Raw genomic sequence first — 24682 nt, forward strand, 5'->3', positions numbered from 1 at the left:
AAATTAGAGAAAAATATCCAGGGGCATATATTATTCATTATATGGATGATATACTTATGGCCGATGAAACTAGAGAAAAGACAGAAAAAATATTACAGGATATGGTAGAACAATTAACAAAATTCGGTTTGATAATAGCTCCTGATAAAGTTCAACATGAATGACCTTTAAATTATCTGGGAAAAGTGATTGGACATGATTATATTATGTCTCAAAAGACACAAATTAGAATAGATAAACGAAAAACATTAAATGATTTCCAAAAATTATTAGGGAATATTAATTGGATTCGGCCTAGTTTAAAAATAACTACAGGACAATTAGATCCTTTGATGAAAATGTTGGACGGAGACCCTAATCCTAAATCTACCAGGAAAATAACTCCTGCCGCCTTATCCTGTATAAAATTGGTAGAAAAAGCATTGAATACAGCTAAAATACAGAAAATTAATATTGCACAAACATGGTCCTTTATAATTCTGGCTACAAGCTTTACTCCCACAGGATGTTTTTGGCAGGATGGGATACTAGAATGGATCCATTATTACCATAACCCTGGAAAAATAGTTGCTTCATATCCCTTTTTTTGTGCTAATTTGATTTTAAAGGCTAGATTAAGAGCTAGAGAATTATTTGGCCAAGAAATACCTAACATTATTATCCCTTATAATAAGAAACAATTAGATCATTTGATACGATTTGATGATGATTGGAAAATTGTTGTATTAACTTACACAGGTAAAATAAGCTTTCATATGCCCCAACATCCTTTTATACTGAAACCCCTGTGATATTTCCAAAGGTTTTGGTTACAGAACCTTTGGGCGGGGCATTAACTATTTTTACAGATGGATCTTCTAGCGGAAAGTCTGTGGTTTATTGCAGTACAAAACCACCATTAATATCTTCTGACCCAACTGTACCTGCACAACAGATTATTGCAGTTCTGCTAGCCTTTCAAAATTATTCAGAGGAGTTTAACCTTTACACAGATTCCCGCTATGTGGTTTCCTTGTTTCCTGCCATTGAAACAGCCCTAGTTACTGGTCATTCTAAAGTAATAGAGTAATTAATAAAATTACAACAGCTATTACAACAAAGAACGATAAAGGCATTTGTGGGACACATCAGGGGGCATAGTAATCTCCCTGTACCTTTGTCTCAAGGGAACAAGTTAGCAGATTTACTAACTAAGGAAAGTCATGTAATGTCAGCTTTAGAAGAAGCTCAGGAAAGTCATAGACTACACCATCAGAATGCTAATGCCTTAAGAAAGATGTTTCAAGTGTCCTGAGAACAGGCAAGACAAATTGTAAGGGAATGTGTGGCATGCCCGGAAGTTTTTCATCCACAAAAAATGGGAGTTAATCCTAGAAGCTTAAAGCCTAGAGTTCTGTGGCAAATGGATGTTACCCATGTAACAAAATTTGGGAAAATCTCCTTTGTCCATGTTACTATAAATACTTATTCTCATGTTATGGTTGCTACAGCCCATTCTGGAGAGGCTGTGAAAGATGTTATTCAACATTTTGTTAAAGCCTTTGTAGACCTAGGAATTCCTAAGGAAATAAAAACTGACCATGGACCAGCATACACCTCCAATGCTTTTGCTAAATTTTATGCACAATGGAAAATCGTGCACAAAACAGGGATTCCGTATAATCCACAAGGCCAAGCAATCATAAAACGAGCTCATAAGACCTTAAAAAGTCAATTGACAAGAATTAGACAGGGAGGAGAGAAGCAATACTTCCCCCATTACACTCTTAACCATGCTTAACTTGTTCTTAATCATTTCAATGCTGATGAGCAAGGAATAACCCCAATGATGAGACATTGGGGCATGGAAAAAACTACAACTTTTCCTTTACTAAAATGGAAGGATCTACTTACTGGAACCTGGCATGGGCCAGACATCCTGTTAAAATCCGGGAGAGGCTATGCTTATGTTTTCCCACAGAATGCGGAATCCCCCATTTGGGTCCCAAACAGACTCATCAGGCCTTTCTCGGGCCCAAAAAAGAGACAGGAAGAAAATGAAAATACATCAGCAGAGAAAACTGGAGCAGAAGATAAAGACTCTTTCTCTATCACCACCACAGGCTAATTCAACAAAAACCGCAACACCACCTATATGGGGAAAGATCAAGAAGCTGGTTGAAAAGGCCCGGCACATTTTGTTAATGAGTTAAATAAGGATGTTTCTCTAACATTAACAGAGCAAAAAATTATTGATCCAAAATTAAAAAAAAAACAAAATAGAGGCTTTGGAAAAAGTAGTCTTAAAGTTAAGGACTGAAGTCAATAATCTAAAAACCCAGTAGCTGTCATCAGTCATTTAAATATATTTGTGTTACCCCATTACCTTATAATGAGAGCTTAGATTGGGAAGTTACCAAAGTGCATTTACAAAAATTCTGGAAGGACAATAGCTTAATTCATGAGATAGGATAGCTACAGGAAGACAATTCAGCCCTTAGTCAAGCTCATTTGGAAACCGTGGGGATAAATTCTTTGGCAGCAGATTTACAGAGAGGATTAAAAAGTCTTAATCCTTTATATTGGTGGCACTACTTGATTACATTTGAAGTCATAATACTTATTGTTATATGTATTATTGTTGTCTTTCCAGTCCTCTTCAAACTAGTCTTCTGCTCCATCTTCTCTATATGAGAAGAAATTTCTCTGGCACCTCTAACATATAAAAAAGGAGCAAATGCCATGCCTACTCCGGTGAAGTCTGCTGAGCATGGAACACCTGCATTCAGACCTGAGAACGGGGCTTCACAGAAGCCTATCTCTGAGAATGGGACTTCACCAAAGTCTACCTCAGAGAATGGGGCTTCAAAGAGGCCTATCTCTGAGAATGGGACTTCACCAAAGTCTACCTCAGAGAATGGGGCTTCAAAGAGGCCTACCTCCTGGAAAGGCAGGCAAGCCCCTGGGAAAGATGTGTTTCTGTTCCTGTTTTGCTTTTCTTCGCTGTATAGGAGTGCCTATTAATCTTTTACTGTTCCTGCTGCTTGTTCTACTTACTCATGCTCAATATTCCCTTATTCAAGGCTCTTTCTTAAAAGTGTTGATGACTCCAACATCCGATGAGTGTCCTGAGAATATGACTAACTCACCAGAGTTAAGTGCTACGGTACAAGCCCCTCTTATGGAAGCTATTAGACAAGTCATAAGTAGATATAAAAGTATGGGGGGTTCATGACATCACTTCAGCAGAAGGAATTGTTTGTAAGAGATTTACAGGAAGCTGTAGGCATGGCTAGAGCAAAAAGAGTGTATGGCTACTGGAGACTTCCCTTTAATCCTAAAGCATATACAATAGACTCATATAGATATCCTGTAGATAAGAAAGATATAGAGGGATATTTAGACCAAAAGCTAAATAAGATTCTTAAAAAGTTGGTAGATGGAAGGTGGCAATGGCTTATCAGAGGAAAATGGTGGGATCCTCCATTATCTAGAGGACCCCAAAGACTTCCCCCAGATCCATAGCCTTTTACAGGTGTGTATGATAAGTATGGCAACCATTGGGAAAACTACTTAGAAGAAAAAACTTCCTATTACTCTCTTTCTTTTACTGAGAGACTTGCTAGATCTAAGTCTCCTTGGTACTTACTATCAAAGAAGGAACAAGAAAGATCTTATGAGACAGTTAAGGCCTCTATGGAGAAGAGTAAACGATTATGTGAAAGGGTTACAGAAAAGACACTATGAGCTTAAATTTGATATATGGCCAGATTTAACTAAGTATACTAAATATCATGATTTTGGCCACAAATTGGGGACCCTCTAAAGAATGGCAAAGAAGCACAATTGCTTAAAAAAGATTTGAAACATATAAAGTACAAAACTAAACAAAAGTAACTATAAAGTACTAGAGTTCATGCCTTTCTATCCAGCACCTTGCCTGTGTGCTCTGGTTAATGGTTAATAGGTGATAAACATCAAAACCAATTGTATTTCTTAAAAATAGAGGTAAAGCTGAAAACAAGTGCCTATTGTCATAGCTGGTAATCCAAAAAACAAGATCAGGCGACCGGCTGGTGAACACCCAAAAATGAAGCCTTGCAGCAAGATTGTGTAACTTTTTGCCCTTTCTCATGGAGACTTTAGCTATAAAAGTGTGTTATCCTCTGCAATAAATCATACTCAGCATTCACTCCTCTTCTGTGTGAGTTGTCTGTTTGCCATCTCCCCACCTGTTCCAGTTCCTCCACTAGGTGTCCTCCATCATCCCGACAGAGCCAGTCAGCGGCAGAGGTCCATTGTATCTTTGCTATCTCAATTCTCAGCAGCAAGAGGCCTTTAGTTTGGGCATTGGTATCTGTATCATGATGAAGTAAGAAAGAAGCCACTCTGGTATTATTCTGCATATATACAATGTGCAGGGTTGTCCAGCCATCTACAGTTATTGCATTTGCCACTTGAGCCACCAACTCATGGACAATGTCTAAGTGTCCACTGTAGGCTTCCTGATGAAGAGGGGTATACTCATCATCATCCCTAGTATTCACATGAGTGGCCTTTTTGGAAAGTAGTCTCCGTATTGTAGTAGGCTGAATATTTTCAGCAGCCCAATGAAGAAATTTACTTGGATCCTTCTCCAATTTTTGTCTTGCAATTGATACCATTCCTTATTTTTTCATCTTGTTCCTCATCTTCCTAAGAATTGCCTAACCAGAGACTTTAAGTGCCAATGGGAATGAAGTTTCCATGTATTTCCCTAATAGTTCACATAGGTTGAACTGGTCAGAAAAATCTAGTGAATTTTCTGCATATTTGATTTATATCCTTTTTTCCAATTTTACTATTCAAAATTATTCTAACTAGAGAGTAGGGAATTGATGGAGAACAGAGGAAAGATGTTCCTTCGTATTCAAAGGTACAGACTGAAAATAAGGACCAGTGATGTCTTCATGTGCAGCTTATTCTAGGAATGAGAAAAGATGAAATAATGCCCTCTATATAATGATTTGGGAAATGGCAGAGCAAAAAGTGAAATGATGCAACCAAAAATATAAAAGCAAAATAAATTAGGATAATTATGGTGCAATCATATTATCTATGAGAACCTTGAAATAGAGAAAGGAAGGGAGATACAGATATGTAATGACCTAGCTAGCCACAAAATTCATGCCTCTGATCAACTGATAGAGCAAACAAAATTTTATTTTTAAAAAAAAGATGGAAATAGAATTTATATATTTACTTGGAATTAGTAAATACATTTTAGTAGCCTATATAAAGAGACATAGCTTTGACCAAATTACAGACAAGAATCTAAATCCTTCGTAATTCTAGTAAATCCTTGGTAATTCTTGTAAAATTTCTCTGAAATCAGTTGAATCACACTTTTCCTGTACAATGAAGAAATAGGTCCAAGTTAGTAAAGCAGCTAGAGAAGGCAGGAAGATTTTATCTGACAAAACTTTGTGGATAATGGTATTGAGGATTTCTCACTGGTGATCCACTTGCACTGGAAGCATGATTCTGAACTATTGCTTTGATCATTATATTCTCCAAGAAGAAAAAATGAGAATTGATAGTTTAGGACTACTAATACATTTTGACCTTCTCACTAAGCACCTTCAATCATCAAAATCACATGAAGAAAATAGACAGGCCTACTTTTTTAGATGAAAACAAGTGTCTTAAAAAACAAAGAATTTATGTAGTCATGCATAGGACTTCTATTTTACCAGTGCCTCATACATTTTTTATAATGTTGGGTAACAATAAATAATGGATCTATTAGAAGGCTCTTAAAGCTCATATGTTCAATAGTGAGTTCTCTTACAGTGTATCATGGTATTTTTTGTTTATGGTCTTAAGAAATTTACATAACTAACTTGAATTTCTGACAGGACAGTATCATCACTGTACATCTTGCTTCTATAATCTCAGTTTTACATTACTATCTAAGTATGTTCATTAGATAGTTATAGAGAAAAAAGTAGAAGCCACACTAGTGGCTCATGTCATTAATACTAGTTAATCAGAAAGATGAAATCTGAGGATTGTGTTTGAAAGCAGACCAAGAAAAAAATGTCCATTAGATTCTGATTTGAAAGTAACCAGCAAACACTAGAAATGGAGCTGTGGTACAAGCAATAAAATGCTAGCCTTGAGAAAACTGAAATAAAAAATAAATTCTGGAAAAAGCTGTGTGTACAGTAGGAAATGACCTGCTGTGTTAGGAGCCATTCCAGATGTGTAGAGGCTCTGAGTTTTGTCTACAGTTGTTCTGATAACAATAGTGCCATCTTCTCGGTGGTTGGAATATTCATGTGCTCAAGGACTCCCTGAGGCCTTGGGCTACCCGTTAGTGTGTGTGTGTGTGTGTGTGTGTGTGTGTGTGTGTGTGTGTGTGTGTGTGTGTGTGTGTGTGTGTGTGTGTTTCCCTCATTTTCACCTGTCCACTTTGTGAGTGCCTGTCTGCCTATTCCTAATCTCGGATAGTGCCCCTTCTCCATTGCATACTTGCCTTTTGCCTCGATCAGGACCTGTAATGAGTCTTAAATTGTCAGAGACCTAAATATTCCACTTTTTCTTTGGAGCCCAAATTCGGCTGTCCATATCTTTGTACACCTCCAGAGGATTCTGGTTCAGCAGGGCCAGCTGGCATATGTTCTCCCCTGCCTCTGGGGGGGGGGCAGGGTCATTCATGTGATGTCCTGTCATTTTTCTCAGCTGGGCCTCTGGCTGTACTTCCCACTCTCAGCAGTCTGGCAGTGGAGTGGGGGAAGGGTGGTTGCCAGTGGCTCTGACCAACTCGAGCTTGATAACTGACTGAAGGCTAACCCAGCACGGATGATCAGGGTTTACATGGGAGGTGAGGCCAAGGTGGCTTGGAAGTATTGGTCGATGTCTAGGAAATGTCAACATATCTTTTCACAGGTAAGTCTATCTTCCAACCCTAGCAGGGCCTCTAGACAATTCCAGATGTCAGAATACAGAGGCACAGACTTTGAGCTCCAGGGCCAGAGAACTAGGGGATGAGAGACTGGTTTGGCCAGTGCCTCAATGTTCTGGGGCATTATCTTTGAACTGGCTATGTCCCCCTTGTGTAAGTTCTTAACCCAGTGCTAGCCACACACCAGACACTTGTGCTGTGGAAGTGGTAGGAGTAGAGGTGAGATCTAGGATGACCAAAATCAGGATTTATGGCCTGAATGGGGTGTAGGGTGTCTTTAAAAAAATCTTAGAGCTGGAACTCAGAGCTTGGCACTGTCCCTGAGCTTCCTTTGTTCGAAGCTAACCCTCTAACACTTGAACCACAGCTCACCTTTCATCTTTTTAAATAGCTGAATAGACAGAAGAGTCTCACATACTTTCCTGCCTTGGCTGGTTTAAGTTGCTGCCCTAAGAGCTCAACCACTTGAGTAGTTAGGATTTCTGGTATGAGCCTCTGGCAACTGCTAAGGATGTGTGTGTGTGTGTGTGTGTGTGTGTGTGTGTGTGTGTGTGTGTGTGTGTGTGCATGTGTGTGTGTGTGTGTGTTTACCAGGGCTTAAACTCAGAGATTAGGTGGTATCCTAGGTATCTTTAACTTGTTTGCACAAGGTTCGTGCTGTACTACTTGAATTACAGTAGCTCCGCTTCCCATCTTTTTCATAATTCTTTGGAGATAAGAGTTTGCCCAGGCTAGCTTTGAATCTTGATTGATCCATAGGTCTCAGCCTTCAGTAGCTAGGATTATAGGCATGAGCCACTGGCATCCAGCTGCATGGATGTCTTTTCCTAATCTCTTCTGTTCTAACAGCTGTCTACTTGCCCTGGCCTAGATCTCTGACCTCCACATCAGCTTCCACCAGCCCCTGACTGTGTGAAGAACGTATAACTCAAACCTGATCCCATTCTTTTTCCTTAGGGGAGGAGGTTATGTTTCATCTGAAGCCTGAGGTAGGAGGGGTAGCTGTAGATGAGTGCTCAGCTGGGAGAGCGGTAATATGTTTTAGCCAAGAAAGGAAGTGTGGCCAGATGCTAATAGCTCATGCTCTCATACTCCTAGCTCCTCAGGAGTCTGAGATCTGAGGAGTGCCATTCAGAGGCAGCCTAGATAGAAAAGTCTGTGAGGCTCTCTTCTGCAAATAACCACCCAAAACCTGGAAGAAAAGCTGTGGCTTAAGTGGTAGAGTGCTAGCCCTGAATGAAAAAAGTGAGGGACAGAGCCCAGGCCCTGAGGTCAAACCCTAGTACCAAGGTGTTTATGCATGCACACACAGACACACACAGACACACAGACATGCAGACAAACATACAAACACACACACACACACACACACACACACACACACACACACACACACACACACACACACACACACACACACACACAAAACACATACACAGGAAGGTGGTAATGATGAGCTGAGCTAGAACTGGGGGCAGTCCTGAGGCATTGTCACAGTAAACTCTACAGGCATATCAAGTGGTTTCTCCCTAAATCCTTCTTGGGCTAAGGGGTCTGGGCCATGGCAGTAAGTTCCATGGAACCTGTCCCTCCATCTGTGCACTGGGCCACAGGACAAATTGGATGCTCATTTGTAGTCGGCCCACGATTGCAGACCTTCATGTGCCCCTGAGCACTAGTGAGGAAAGGAGGCCTCTGAGCCCTGGGACTACAGGGACAGCCAGCCGGCTGTGGATTCCTGAGACTACACGTCTTTCATGAGACCAACTCAACACCTGCCCAAGGTGTGCCTGACAAATTTACACTCTTGTGATAGCCTCATGAGTGGGCATTACCTGGTGTGACATCTTGCAGCTTCTTCCCCTCCTGGCTCAGAACTGTGGTCTGAGACTTCAATTTACTGTTCAGATCCACCTTACATCCATGACAGATGCCATTCTGATTATCTCCATGCCCCAAGGCTCCACCCTTCTCTGGTACTGTGTCTTGCTCTGTAGGGAATGGCCTCCAAACAGGCTGCTCTCAAGACTTGTAGGACACCTAGAATTGGGAGACCCTTAGGGGCCCGCTGGAAAGTGGGCCTAGAGCCACAGAGTGAGGTACAAGCAGGCCAGGGGTTGGTCATGGGGCTTGAACTCTGGGCCTGGGCGCTGTCCCCAAAGTCTTCAGCTTACCACTTGAGCTACAGAGCCACTTCCGGTTTTATGGAGGTTCCTTGGAGATCAGAGTCTCCCAGACTTTCCTGCTTGGGCTGGCTTTGAACCGTGGTCCTCACATCTCAGTCTTCTGAGGACTAGGAGGACAGGTGTGAGCCACCAGTGCCCAGCTGATATGGCCTTTCACCACAGTGAGCTAGGAGCTCCTGAAAGCTTTTCTTTATTTTTCTGTGCCAGTACAGTGGCTTGAACGCAGGGTCTGGGCTCTGGTCTCTTAACTTTTTCACTCAAGGTTAGCACTTTACCACTTGAGCCACAGCTCCATTTCTGGCTTTTGGTAGGTCATCGGCAAGAAGAATCTCACTAACTTTCCTCCCCTGAGCTGGCTTGACACAAGATATCTATTTCAGTCTCCTGAGTAGCTAAGATTTACAGGGGTTGAGCCACTGGTGGCATTGGGCTAGAAGCTTTTCTTAAGCAAGCATTATTCCCTGCATTTGCCCTGAATCCTACATGCAAAGGAGGTCTGAGGGTCAGGAGCTGTTAAAAATAAGCTCCCAGCCACAGGAAATGGATGGGGTCCCTGGTAAAATCTGAGCTAATCTTCACCCTGGGCCCCATTCTGGGACCCCACCCTCTGCCCTACCTGTGACTCAGCCTTGAATGTCCTGCCATACTTGCCTGAAGCCACAGAACCTTCATTCCACCCATACCATCTGCTCTACACCACACCTCAGGACCTTTGCCCATGCTGTACCTTCTTCCTGAGGCCCTCTGCCCTGAATCCACATCTTAGAACTCCTGTGGAATTTTGGCACTGCTTATATCACCTCCTGGAGCAAGTCTTTCCTTCCCTTCTCCCTCTTTTTTTTAAAATATTGAGTTGCTAGAGATGGAACTTGTGCAGGCTGACTGGCAAATGCTCTATCTTGTGTGTGTGTGTGTGTGTGTGTGTGTGTGTGTGTGTGTGTGTGTGTGTGTGTGTGTGTGTGCATGTGCGTGCTTGTGGGGTTTGATTTCATGGCCTGGATGGTATCTGATCCCTGAGCTTTTTTTTTTTTTGGGTCCGGTTGTGGGGCCTGAACTCTAGGCCTGGGTGCTGTCCCTCAGCTCTTTAGCTCATGGCTAGCACTCTACCATTTGAGTCACAGCGCCATTCCGGCTTTTTTCTTTTTTTTTATGTGGTGCTGAGGAATCGAACCCAGGGCCTCAGGCATGCAAGGCAAGCGCTCTACCACTGAGCCACCTTCCCAGTCCCTGATCCCTGAGCTTTTGTGCTCAAGGCTAGCACTCTAGTACTTAAACCACAGCTCTACTTCTGGCTTTTTGTGTGTTTAATTAGAGAAAAGTGTCTCATATAGACTTTCCTGCTTGCAATTGGGATCCTCAGATCTCAGCCTCCTGAGTAGCTTACAGAGGTTAACCACCATCACCTACCCTCTACCCTACCTCTTACCTATAAACTCGGCCCTCCTCTGATTCCCAGAAGAATATGTCTTATCAGGCTCACTTATTTTTTTGCCAATCTTGGGGGTTGAACTCAAGTTCTGGGCATGTTCCTGAGCTTCTTTTGCTTAAGGCTAGCACTCTATCACTTAAGTCACAGTGTCACTTTTGGCTTTTTCTTTTTCTGTGGTACAGAGGAATTGAACCTAGTCATGGAAGGGTCCTAATTAAAGTTATATAAAACATGAATTATAATATGAATGAAATTCATGGTTCCATTACTTGTTCTGAGAAAAAAATTATGCCTTTTGTTTTCAATTATATTTCTTTGAGAATGTGTAACATTCATATATTTCACTGTTAAAATTGATAAGTTACATTATATCAAGTTGATTCAAACTTGTATTTGAAAATTGCACACTTAAAACAAATATACTTCCAGTTTCTTCTAACACATAATTAAAATAACAGTATAGCAAAGCTTGGTGTTAGCTGTTCATGTGTAGAATCCTAGAAACTCAGGAGGCTAAGACCTGAATATTTTAGTTCAATGTCAGTGCAAACAGACAAAAATGTGAAAAATTATCTCCAATTATCCAGCAAGAAGCAGAAGGTGAGGATGTGGCTCAAGGAATAGAGTGTCATCATCCATGAGTAAAACATATGAAGGAGACCATTAAACATTGAGTTCAAGCACGTACACACAAGACAACAACAAAAAAAGAGCATCAATAATGAAGACAAAATAGGAAAGATAATGAGAAATGTTTAAACATCTTGGAGACAGAAATCATTTGACAGAATTTTGATTCATGAGAGGGAAAAGTCACAGTATGATTTGTACATTCTCATTGTAGTCATTTGTGTTGAAACTTGGCTATTGGTTAACATGTGAAAGAGAAGACTGGACTACCTGACAGTGCAGACATTGCCTGTGACTATGCACTATCCCACTCTGCAAAAATCTAAAATAGTGCTTGTTAATTTTTTTAAAAAACCTTGTTAGCGACTGGTCCACACAGACTGGGGTCCTTATTTTGAGGCTTCAGACCAGTGCTTTTGTTTATAACCACTCCTATTTTATCCCTCTTCCTTTGTGCAGCTATACCTTACTTAGCTGGCACCAAGCCAAGGCTTTGAACTAGCCCCCCTGCCTAAATCCCTCCCTTTTTTCAGCTATAGCTCATTTCACATGCTATCAATGTTTTAGCATTGTCTTCCTATTCTCCACAAGAAAACTCTTATATTCATGTAAACCCACTACAAATAACCTAGGTAGATAAGGGAGTAAGGGTTTAGCATTGGCTGAGGCTCTCATCTGTAGGTTTGCTCCCTAATAAATCTGTGCTACACTATCTCATTTTTCTTCATGGCTTTTGAGTCTGACAAATGATTGATTTGGTTTGATGTAATCCCATTTATCCAAAATTACTTTGGAAGTTTTGACCTGTGACAAGGGGCCCTCGTGTTTCCCCTAACCTTCCCTGTAACATTCTCAAGTTATCCGGACTTACATTGAGGTCTTTGATCCATTTGGGATCAATTCTGGTGCAGGGGAATATATAAGGATCTAACTAAAGTTTTCTGTGTACAGACAATTCTTTCAGCACAATTTTTGGGGGTCTAGTCGTGGGGCCTGAACTCTCGGCCTGGGCTCTGTCCCTCAGCTCTGCAGATCAAGGCTAGTGCTCTACCACTTAAGCCACAGCCCCACTTCTGGCTTTTTTCTTTTTGCTTATGTGGTGCTGAAGAATCGAACCCAGGGCCTCAGGCATGCAAGGCAAGCTCTCTACCACTGAGCTACCTTCCCAGCCCCTCAGCACAATTTTTTGAAAAGGCTGTCTTTCTTCCATCCTGGGTTTCTGACTTACTTATCAAAGATTATGTGCCTATAGGAGTGGCCTCATTTCTGGGCCTTCAATTCTGTTTTATTGATGAAATTCTGTGTTTCCTTTGGAAAGAATGGTATTACCCATTCCTGAGGAAATGGAAAGACTGGAAAACGATATTAAGTGAAATAAGCCAGATCCAATTAAATATATGCTGCAATTTTTTCCTCATTTGAAATAACTACACTATGTGCATAAATCTACAAGTTAATCCAATAGATAGTAAACGACAAATAATTCCTCTTGGACATGATTAACTAACTGCACTCTAAGCATTCACATGGCAAGAAGATGGGAAGCTATTCTTAGGAGAGGATCACAATGGCTCAATATGTATGTGCATGTGACCATATAAAATGTTGATTATTGCAATGAACTCTAATAATCAATCATACATGTGAAGAACATATATCTGCATATAATTTTAAAAGATGTCAAAAGATGTCATAGAAACAACCGACTTCTCTATAAACTCAACAGCAACATTCTAAGTTTAGAAGATAAAATTGAGGAAAGTTTTCAACACAAATTGAAATACACAGTGGAAAAGGTGGGAGAGAAAAGATAAGATGAAAAGTAGAATAGCAAACTATTCAAGAATTCATAAAAAGTTTCTAAACTTTACAAGAGAGCTGGGGTACAGTTCAGTTGTAGAAACAGACTAATATATACAAAGCCATGCGTTAAATCTCCAAGAAGGCCTAATAATAATTTCATAAATAGTAGTAATACAATAGTTACTTGAAATAAATACTTTCATATTAGAGAGGCCTGAATCCTCAAAAACTAAACAAAATATTTTCAATTCTTGTACCCACTGACATAAAACTAAGAATGAAATGGAAATAGTTTCCTTTTCTGTCCTTTCCTTTCCTTTTCTGTTTTCTTCTTTTTCTTTTTTTCCTTTGGCACTACTGGTGCTTGAAGCTGCTAAGACTCTAACCACATTAGATTATTTTTCTGGCCAAGCCTCTCGTGAGTAATGACTTCCACAAACATGAGATAACAGGGAAATTACACTATGTCTAACTTACTTTGGTTTTGTAATTTCTCACAATTTTTTTTTGTCAAAAGTGGCCCTGATATTTCTTCTAAATCTCTGCCTTCTAATTAGCAGGGTATATTTCAGCTCAAGCTTGGACCCAGACTATTTTTCAATGTAAACATTCCATATTGAGTTCTGTTTTCTAGTTATCATTAAATTCTATTGAGGTTAGTATGGATTTTATGAAGTTATAAGAAGAACACAGAAATATCCCTGGAATAATTTTCCTGGTTTCTTTAAATATTTATAGCATGACATCACAAGTAGGACATTAATATTTCACAAATACTTTATGCAGACTTCAGTAGTTTTAATTATTTTGCACACATATTAAGCCCAACATATTTCTATCAACTCTATATGAATATACCATATTTACAGACACGTTTCTTTACCAAAAATGAGTCTGTCTCATGCTTCCTTTTTATAATTAAACCCACTACTTCTCTTTGTCCCATCCCAAACCTGTTTCATCCTGGTAACACATTTTTTTTCTCTGACTTCTAGATCATGCAATGTTTGCCTTGCATGTGTGAAGCCCTGGGTTTGATTCCTCAGTACTACATAAACAAAACAATCTGTAATTGGCACTATGACAAGTCATAGAGTGCTAGCATGAGGAAAAGAAGCTCAAGAACATTGCCAAGACCCTGAGTTCAACCCCCAGGACTAGCCAAAAATAAACATGATGCATTTTATTAAGCCTGGCACTAGAGGCTCACGCCTGTTGTCCTAGATGCTCAGGAGGCTGAGGATTGAGTTTTGAAGCCAGCCCTGGCAGGAAAGTCCATGAGATTCTTATCTCCAATTAAATCTCAGAAAAATCTGAAAGTATTGCTGTGCTTCAAGTGAAAGAGTTCTAGCATTCATCCAAAGGAGCTCAGGGACAGCGCCCAGACCCATATTTCAAACCTCAGGAAAGAAAAAAGAAAAGAAAAAAAACCACACTAAATACTATACATAAACTGCTTTGTCAAACAGCAATTTCTATACAGCTACTTAAAGTTAATTTAAAAATATGATTAGAATAAAATACCAATCACTTTGGGAAGAAGACATAGATAGAATTGAAAGGTTGTTTACAGGAGACAAAGTAAATTTTATATCATACACTTTGAGTTGAAATTTGTTCTTGTCTTCTTACATCATTTATGGATTTGAAAATACTATAGTTATGGTTCAGTTTCCTTGAGAAACTGATTGTATTATTCTGTCTTTTCACAAGAAACCATAGAGGTGATTTTTTGCCTCTTTTTTTAAAAATTGTGAACTTATCTTTCAGAGGGGCTACAATTACATGGGCAATGTAATGAGTTCATTTCTTACCAAGCGTTGTTGCCTCCTCATTTGTTTCCCCTTTCCATCCCTTCCCATCTTCCCCCACCCCACCAAAGTTGTACATTTTGTTTTTCGACATAAAGTCTTGTACATCTCATTGCTGGAATGGGTCCACCTGTATCCCTATTTAAACAATATGTTTTTTGCCTCCCCTCCAGAAATTATACAAACATCAAATACAGTGAAATCAAGGCCTTACCGTAGGGGTAGGACATACAAAGAAACAAAGAAATCACCTTATACATATGTTAGAAAAAATCACAAGAAAAAAATACATTTGAATCCTTATCTTGGAGTTAATTTCTCCTAACATCAACTTCTCTGACAGTTTCTGCTTGTCTCAGACATATATTAGTTATTGCAAATAAGGGAAACCATGGGACCTATGTTTCTTTGGGCCTGGTTTACTTCACTTAATATAATTTTTCCAAGTCGTTCCATTTCATAACAAATGGGGCAATGCCATCTTTTCTGATGGAGGCATAGAATTCCATAGTGTATATATACTACATTTTATTGATCCATTTATTTGCTGAGGGGTATCTGGGTTGGTTCCACATCTTAGCTGTAGTAAATAATGCTGCAATAAACATAGTTGAGCTGATAGCTTTGTTTGTGATCATTTGGGTAAATGCCCAAAAGTGGGATTACTGGGTCATAGGGGAGCTGTAAGTGGAGTCTTTTGAGGAACCTCTATACTACTTCCAAAGTGGTTGGACAAGTTTACACTCCCACCAACAATGCAGTAAGGTTCCCTTTTGTCCACATCTCCTCCAGCATCTGTTTTTATTACAATTCTTGAATATATACATTCTAAATGGAATGAGGTGGTATCTCAATGGTGTTTTGCTTTGCATTACTTTTACGGCTATGGAGGTTTTGCATTTCTTCTTGTGTCTATTGGCCACCCTTCTTTCCTCTTCAGAGAAGTTTCTGTTTAAGTCTTTAGCTCACTTATTCATTAGGCAGTTGTTTCTTTGAGCGTTTGTTTTTAGGCATTTTAATTATTTGCGTTTCAGGTATATTTTAGATGTGAGACCCTTGTCCATTGTATGGCTAGTGAAGATCTTCTCCAAATCCTTGGGATTTCTATTGATCTGGCTAGCTATGTCCTGTGCCAGCAGAAACTCTGCGATTTCGTGCAATCCCGTTTGTCCAAGCTTTCTTTGATTTGTTGTGTTTCTGGGTTTCTATTAAGAAAATTTCTGCCTGTGCCAAGGAGACCTACGGTATCTTGTATTCCGTTCTGTACTGTTTTCAGGGTGTCTGCTTTGACTCTGAGTTCTTTGATACATATGGTGTTGATTCTTGTTCAGGATGCTATATAAGGCTCTAGCTTTAGTTTTCTACAAGTGGTCAACCAATTTAGCCAGCACCCTTTACAGAAGAGGCTGTCTTTCTTCCATTATATGTTTTAGCTCCTTTATCGAAGATTAGGTGTGGGTTCATATCTGGGTTTTCAATTCTATTCCATTGGTCCTGAGGTCTGTTCTTGTGCCAGTAGCAGGCTGTTTTGATTACTATGGCTTTGTAGTGGAGTTTGAAATTTGGTATTGATATTCCTCCAGCACTGTGCTTTCTGTTAAGGATTGTTTTTGCTATTTGGGTTTTTTATTGTTCTATATGAATTTTTGGATTGCCTCTTCTATTTCCTTGATGAATAAGGTTGGAATACTGATAAGTATCACATTGAATTTGTAGATAGCTTTGGGAAGTATTGCCATTTTCACGATGTTGATCCTTCCAATCCAGGAGCATAGGAGGTTTTCTGCTTCCAAATATCTCTTTTGATTTCCTTTTTAAGGTTTTTAAAGTTTTCATCATAGAGGTCCTTCACTTTTTTGGTTAAGTTAATTCCTAGGTTTTTTATTTGTTTTGGCGCTATTATGAATGGAGTTGCCTTCTTGATTTCACCCATGATATTCGCAATGTTGTCATACAGAAAAGCCACTGATTATTGAGGATTAATTTTATACCCTTCTACTTTGCCAAATTTTCAATCAGCTTCAGTAATTTGGTAGTGGAATCTTTGGGATACTTTAAATAGCAAATCATGTCATCTACAAAGAGGGAGAATTTTACTTCTTCTTTCCCAATTTGGATCCCTTTGATATTTGCATCTTGTCTTATTGCTGTAGCTAGGCATTCTAATGCTAAATTGAACAGAAGTGGAAAGTGGACATCCTTATCTCATTCCTGAGATAAGAGGAAATGGCTTTAGTTTTTCACCATTAATTGTAATGCTTGCTGTAGGTTTGTCATATACAGCCTTTATTGTGTTGAGGAATGTTCCATAAATTCCTAATTTTTCCAGAAACTTCATCATAAAGGGTTGGTTGGATCTTGTCAAATGCTTTTTCTGCATCTATTGAGATAAGCATATGGTTCTAATCCTGGCTGTTTGTTGATGTGACGCGTCATGTTAATTGATTTGCTATATTGAACCAGCTTTCCATCCTTGAAATGAATATTGTTTGATCACAGTTTATGATTTTTTGGATGAAATGTTGAAATCGATTGGCCAAAATTTTGTTGAGAAGTTTTGCATCAATGTTCATCAAAGAAATGGGCCTATAGTTCTTTTTCTTTGATGAGTCCCTGCCTGGTTTTGGGATGAGCGTTATCATGGCGTCATAGAATGAGTTCGGTATGTAACATTCTCTTTCAATTTCATTGAATAATTGGAGGGACTATTGGTGTGGCCTCTGCTTTGAAGACCTTGTAGAATTCCACTGTAAATCCATCTAGTCCTGGGCTTTTCTTAGTTGGAAGATCTCTTACTGGTGTTTCTATTTCAATGGTTGGTATGAGCCTGTTAAGTTGGTTTAACTCATTGTGGTTGAGTTTCGGCATGTCGATATCTGCCAGGAAAAGGTCCATTTCTGCCACGTTTTCAAACTTATTAACGTAAAGTTTTGAGAAGTATTCCCTTATAATGTTCTGAATCTTGGTTGTTTCTGTGGTGAAGTTTCCATTCTCATTTCTGAGTTTATTTAATTGGCTGTGTACTCTCCTTTTTCTGATAAGATTTGCTATGGGTCTGTCAGTTTTGTTAATTTTTTCAAAGAACCAACTCTTTGTTTTGTTGATTATTTTTATCATTTTCAAAACTAATTCGTTTAATTCTGATGTAATTTTAATTATTTCTTTCTGTCTCCTGGACTGTGATTTATCTTTTTGCTCTTTTTCTAGGATGTTCAGATGTCTCATTAAATTGTTGGTTTCAGATCTCTCCAATTTGTTGGTGTAGGAACTCAGAGCTCTAAACTGCCTCTGAGTACTGTATTTGATGTTTCTCAGAGGAGCTGGTAATTGTGTGTTAATTTTTGTTGAATATCATGAATATTTGAATTTCCTTTCTAATCACTTCCATGACCCACTGGTAATTCAACAGTGTGTTGTTCAGCCTCCATGTGTTACAGGACTTTCTTTGGTGGCTTTTGGCGTTGAGTTCTAATTTTATTCCCTTGTTGTCTGAGAGAACACAAGGTAAAAGTACAATGTTTCTGAATTTAGAGACGTTTGCTTTGTGACCTAAAATGTGGTCTATTTTGAAAAATATCCCATGTGCTTCTGAGGAAAACGTGTATTCTGATGGTGCTGGCCGAAATATTTGGTAGATGTCTGTTAAATCTAGTTGATCAATGCAGTTGAGGACCTCCCTATTTATTTTCAGAGCAGTTACAATAGGTTGATGATATCCTATAATATTTGGATATCAGATGAAAATTTAAATATATCACTGCACACATACAGGACCATCATATATAGCTTGTAACTTGAAATTTTAAGAAGGCAACAGTTGGGGAAAAAGACAATGTTAGAAGGTTAATATCAAATACACAGACATGGAAAAATACAAAAAAAAATGTGCAAATAGTTAGTGCTAATAGTAACAAAACATTTTCCTCAAGTTTTAAAGTTGAAACTATAAAAATAATACTTAATATCATCAAATAAATATGCCATGGAGAAAATTTACCATAGACATATATTTCCACATAATTTGTTTTATTTGATAACAAATGGATTAGAAGAAAATATAATTACATGTCTGAAGATTATAACACTTTCAAGTGTCATTGATTGAATCCAGCAAAGGAAAGTAACAGAGAAGTGGAGTGAGAACAACCTGGGGTATGGATGAAGATACTCAATAGAACTCAGTTAGGAAAGAATGTGCTCCATTTCCCTCATCAAAATACAACTAGGACAGCTACCTTTTGACAGAACAGTTGTGATGTACAATAGACGAGTTACTAATTTAGGTAGTAATATATTGCTTTTATTTCCTAATCTTATGATGTCATTCCCAAATGATGTGAGTGATCCTAGATTTTCTGAGCCCTTGTTTCCCCCAATGTTTCTAATTCCTCCCCCTGCCAATGATTCTTCTGCTATTTTCATTTATCTTTGTTTCTGAAGTGAACTCCTGTAACCTTTTGGTTCATGACAAAGAGCTGGAGAAATATGAGGATGGCCTGGAGTCTGAGCTAACATCCACTCCAGCTTGGAGGATCTGGTGAAGGACTTCCACTTGGGTCTTAGAATCAGATATTTATTGACCTCTTTGGAATTGGAGAAACTCACTCCCTCAGGCAAAATTCAGAGAATGAGCTTTCCCAATGTCAGAAAGAACAGGTTCAAAACCAAAAGTGGCCTCAGTTCCCACAGGGCCAGTCAGAAGCCAAAAGATCACACTTTCTTCATCAAGGACATTCTGGAAGGAACAGACTATGAGCAAAGTCTAAGATGGAGATAAAATGAGAGTGGGCCTAAGGAGGACACAAAAGAATGACCCTCTCTTTGACTACAAGTGAGTTGTGTAGTGAAACATGACAGCTTCCTCCATATACGAAAATTCGCTAGGCGAGTTATCTCACTGCCACTTTGCAGGAGGTCAGTTTCTCCAAAAGAGAAGTTGTTAAATGTTGTGACTGTCAGTTTGCTCTCTAGGCTGTTGTCTCTCTCACCCCTTCCCATGCCAGGAACGCATTGCTTCTTTCAGGCACTCAACTAATTGTCCAGACTCCTAGGCAGGATTACTGTAGGCTATTCTTTGGATAACCTCTTGCTTTTGAGGTAGAATGGGCCCAGACTCTGCTCATGCCAAGAGGTAGATGGAAGAGGTGAGTATAAGCTCAGATTTGTACTGAAGAACAATCATATTGAAAAAAAATTAAATGAAATTAATAGTTGAATGATTTAGGGTTTATAACCACAAAATTTAGGTAATTATTAGTAACAGATCTAGAATCATGGATTGGAAAGAGAACAGTGAATTAGGTCTAGGATACGATGCAAAAGACACACCATAGACATAACAGGACATAAGAGTTTGAAGGAAGTATTGGCATAGGTCCATTTACTCTCTTAGGAGTGACCTTGGACAGGAGGCTTTTACAATAATATCTAAAAGAGAGGGACTTGCTGGGCACTGGTGGCTCACACCTGTAATCCTAGCTACCCAGGAGGCTGAGATCTGAGTATTATGCTTCAAAGCAAGCCAAGGCTGAAAAACCCAAAAGTTGTGCTGTGGCTCAAGTGGCAGCGTACTAGCCTTGAGCTCAGGGACACTGCCTAGGACCTGAGTTCAAGCTTCAGGATCAGCAAAACTACAACAACAAAATAATAATGATAAAAGAAATAAATGAAGCACTTAAAGATATGCGATGGAGCCGGGCGCTGGTGGCTCATGCCTGTAATCCTAGCTACTCAGGAGGCTGAGATCTGAGGATCGCGGTTCAAAGCCATCCCGGGCAGGAGAGACCATGAGACTCCTATCTCCATTAAACCACCAGAAAAATGGAAGTGGCGCTGTAGCTCAAGTGGTAGAGCGCTCGCCTTGAGCTGAAGAGCTGAGGGACAGTGCCGAGGCCCAGAGTTCAAGCCCCACGACTGACAAAAAAAAAAAAAAAAGATATGCGATGGAATGATGATCATGTGTAACTGTTTATGGAACATAAAAGGAGATGAAATTTGGAGTAAAATAATACCTATTCATTAATAATCAAGGATGCAAAGCAAATGCCAAATCCCTCTTCTCAAAAACTTCCATACTTGGGCTGGGAAGGTGGCTCAGTGGTAGATTGCTTGCCTTGTATGCATGAGGCCCTGGGTTCGATTCTTCAGAGCCACATAAGTACAAAAAGCCAGAAGTGGTACTATGGCTTGAGTGGTAGAGCACTAGCCTTGATCTGAAGAGGTGAAAGGCAGTGCCCAGGCCCAAAGTTCAGGCCATTTGACCGGCCAAAATCAAAACAAACAAAAAAAAAACCCAAAAAACTTCCAAACTTATCTTTTCTCATAATTGAGGAGAGGCTCTTTTTACAGGAATTCTCCTTATCTAGGTCAAGGTCATCATAACTTCAGTAGACTTTCCATGTGGAGATGTAATGCACCTAACTCTACTGAACCTAATCATGGCTAAGAAAGTATGGACATTGATACGTTTGCCATATTTAACCTTATGAATATATAATACTGTCAGGTATTATATATAATATATTATATATTGTGTTATGTATTAAATATGTAATAATTTAAAATATATTATGTATTAACAGACTTCCTAATTTTAGAGGTAGGAACAAGCAACATATTGAAAGAAAAAAACTTGAATCTCTGAGTAATTTCTCTACCACAGGACAATACCACGTTTCATTTTTATTACCCAAAGAGCAACATAGGAAAGCGATGCCCATGGTTTTGGTTCTCTGGATTTTGGAAACTGTGAATGTGTAAAACTCTAGCAATAGATAAATAAGTGAACACCTATGTGCACACACACTCAATCATTTTCAAGTGTAAGAATTTCTTTTCTATGCTCCCTATTCACCTACATAGAGAGTACATGAGTTGCCCTTGAATTGTCCTGGAAGATCTTTATCTGGCTAGTGTAGCTTCACATCCTTTGTTCTCTAAGTAGCCAAATGTTATGTATTCAACAATACTTGTTACAGGCAAAGGTATCCACCCTGACACACAGGGTTTCAGAAATGCCACAAATAAGTGGGAAGTACAGCAGTACTTTTCAAAATTGAATAGATTACATATTTATTAGAAAGCTTGGAAGAAAAAAAACTTGAGTGTAAGATGAAATACTTGAAGAAAACTACAGTTTTAATTACACATAGCAAGGTGCTGCAATAGAAAATAAATAAAAATAAAAAAATAAATGACATATAATTTATTACCAAGTCTGTACAAGGAACATAGGATATGACACGTGGCATCATATGACTTGAAGTTACAATGTTCCAGGGCATTTCCCCACTCTTCAGAACTGGGAGTAATCCTTATTAAAAAAAATAAAAAGACGAATCTTTTTTTTTACCAAATTTCAAAACACAGTATATGTTATACAAAGGAAATGCAATAAGCATATGGTATAAAGTATCTAATTAATTGATTCATAAAAATCAATACAATGCAGTTAAAACATCCAATATCTCAAGTGTCAATTTAGCAGAATACTTTCAATCTATGATGTCTATTTTGTATATAATCCAGCTCTATCCATCCCACGATTGCAGAAGGCTCTTCCTGAGAAATTCCAGAAACCTGTCTCCTGTGAGTGCTCAATGTAGACCTGTTCACATTCTCTATTATTTGGAAATGTGATAGACTGAATATCTGATAAATTGCCAAAGGCAAAATTTGGGACTGGCTTCCAGTAATGATATTTTGGTACTCAGAAAAAAAAGGAAAATTGAAGACCGAGGGAAATCTACCAGATACCTGAAATATTTCTATCATTGTGCTAAAACTGTACCCTTCTACTGATACTTGCAGTAATTGTCACTCCAACCACATATCCAAAAATTGGCTTTCCAAATATTGGCCTGTTTTCACTTTGGTAAATCAAGACTCACTATTGTGGCCCTGTTTTACTTAAACTATCAGCTATGGTTGGCACAAGGGATAGTTGACCTTACCAATTTCTTAAATTTTAGGTTATCACACAATCACTTCATAGGCCTTAAACATTAAAAATACCTATCCCTATAAGTCTGCATTGCTTACTTATTACTGTTTTCTTCATTTGTCATGTTTTACATATTTGTATCCCAGGGCTTACTTCTATCTTAGTTCTATAATATTCCTTCTCATGGTTGTTACCACTGAGTACATGTAATTATATCTGTTTTTTCTCCAGCTTTGTTCTTTCTTTAATTACAGTGCTTAATAGTATCCCGTTTACTGACAACTCCTAGCTACTGATTTTAACAAACTCAACAGTTTCCAAAGTGAGCTTTGATCTTTATCTACAAACCAATCCATCATTGCTATTTGATTAAGTGATAACTCTTCCAGTTGTCTTGTCAAAATACCTTGGAGTCATTTCAGACTTACATACTTTTTCACACTTCATATTTAATCTATGACCAGGTTTCGACTATATTAGGAACCATATATCTATATGGAATATGTGTGCTTCTACTATCACTTAAATTTGGGGCCTAGGTTCTTTTACTCTTCTTTTTGTTCAGGCTTTCAGTCTTCTATTTGAACCACAGCTCCACTTTTAGCTTTTTGGTTCTTAGTTGAAGATAAGTGACTCATGGTCTATTTACCTATTCTAGCTTGAAACTATGATCCTCTGTTTTCAGCCATTCTAAACAGCTAGATTTAAAGGCATGCAACACTAAAACCATCCCTATTATATTTGAATTAAAAATACATTTAAAGAATGAATATTTGTAGTATTTTCAAATCAGTATGTTTTTATTTACAGTAAAACACATTGCCTTAAATGTTTTTCATTATTCCAGCTCACTTGCCAAGAAAGGAAAGGAAAAATTCACAACCAAAGAACTTCTGAATATACCAATACCCAAGCCTGCTAGCCACAATTTTTTTGATGGGAAATAACAAAGGATGATATCATCTACAGGCAGGAGAAAATGTTCTGCACTGAAGTTACTGAAAGGTTCATGAGAATGAGGACAAGCAACTTTATCCAGAAAGTATCACAAAGTATTTGTGATTGTAAGCTGACGCTAGTGGATAAGTGTAGCCAATCTTAGAAGATGTTCATAGCGATGAAGATGAACACGTGATTTCAGAGGTGTGCTTTCTTGAAGATATATTTTTATAGCATAGTTTGTCTACCGTTGAAAATGAGACAGTTAAGATAGGGATGTTTTCTTTCCTTGTATCCTTCACAGTATAATATTAAAACTAGTTTTATACATATATTTTTATAGTAGTTATAGGATATCCTTAATTATGCATATATTATAAATTTATCATTTACATGTTATGTAATATAATATTGTACATTTATTATGAACACTTAATATCATTTTTCTACTCGTCTGTCCAGGTATTAAACTAGCAATATCTTTGAAAATTGATAGTAAAATAGGGTCCTTACAATTTCTATTGCAACAAAGAGCTTTACCCAATAAGTAGTTATTTATTCTGAATTGGTTTAGAAATGAAATATCATAATATAATTGAACATTCAAAAATAATTATGTAAGAACATGCCAAGGATGGAATTTTAAAAAACCATAATATGACTCATGATTGTAATTCCAGCTACTTAGGGGCTGAAATCTACATATAGCTATATGAAGCCAGCTTGAGTTAAATGACTCAAGGACAACACCCAGACCATAGTTAAAGCCTCAGTACTGACACAGAAAAAAATAATTCGACTAAAGCATACAAATATATTTATTCAAATAAAGTTGTCATTCTTTGTATCCTTCACAATATAATACTAAAACCAGTTTTAAACGTATTTATAGTATTTATAGAATATCAGTAATTATACATACATTATAAATATATAATTTATGTTATGTAATATAATACATTACATATATTATGCATGCATAATTTATACTGATAACACTAACATCTACTAAATTGA

This window comes from Dipodomys merriami, unplaced genomic scaffold (assembly GCF_024711535.1).
Source record: "Dipodomys merriami isolate MVZ:Mamm:240054 unplaced genomic scaffold, mDipMer1.0.p SCAF_278, whole genome shotgun sequence".
Classification (NCBI taxonomy): Eukaryota; Metazoa; Chordata; class Mammalia; order Rodentia; family Heteromyidae; genus Dipodomys; species Dipodomys merriami.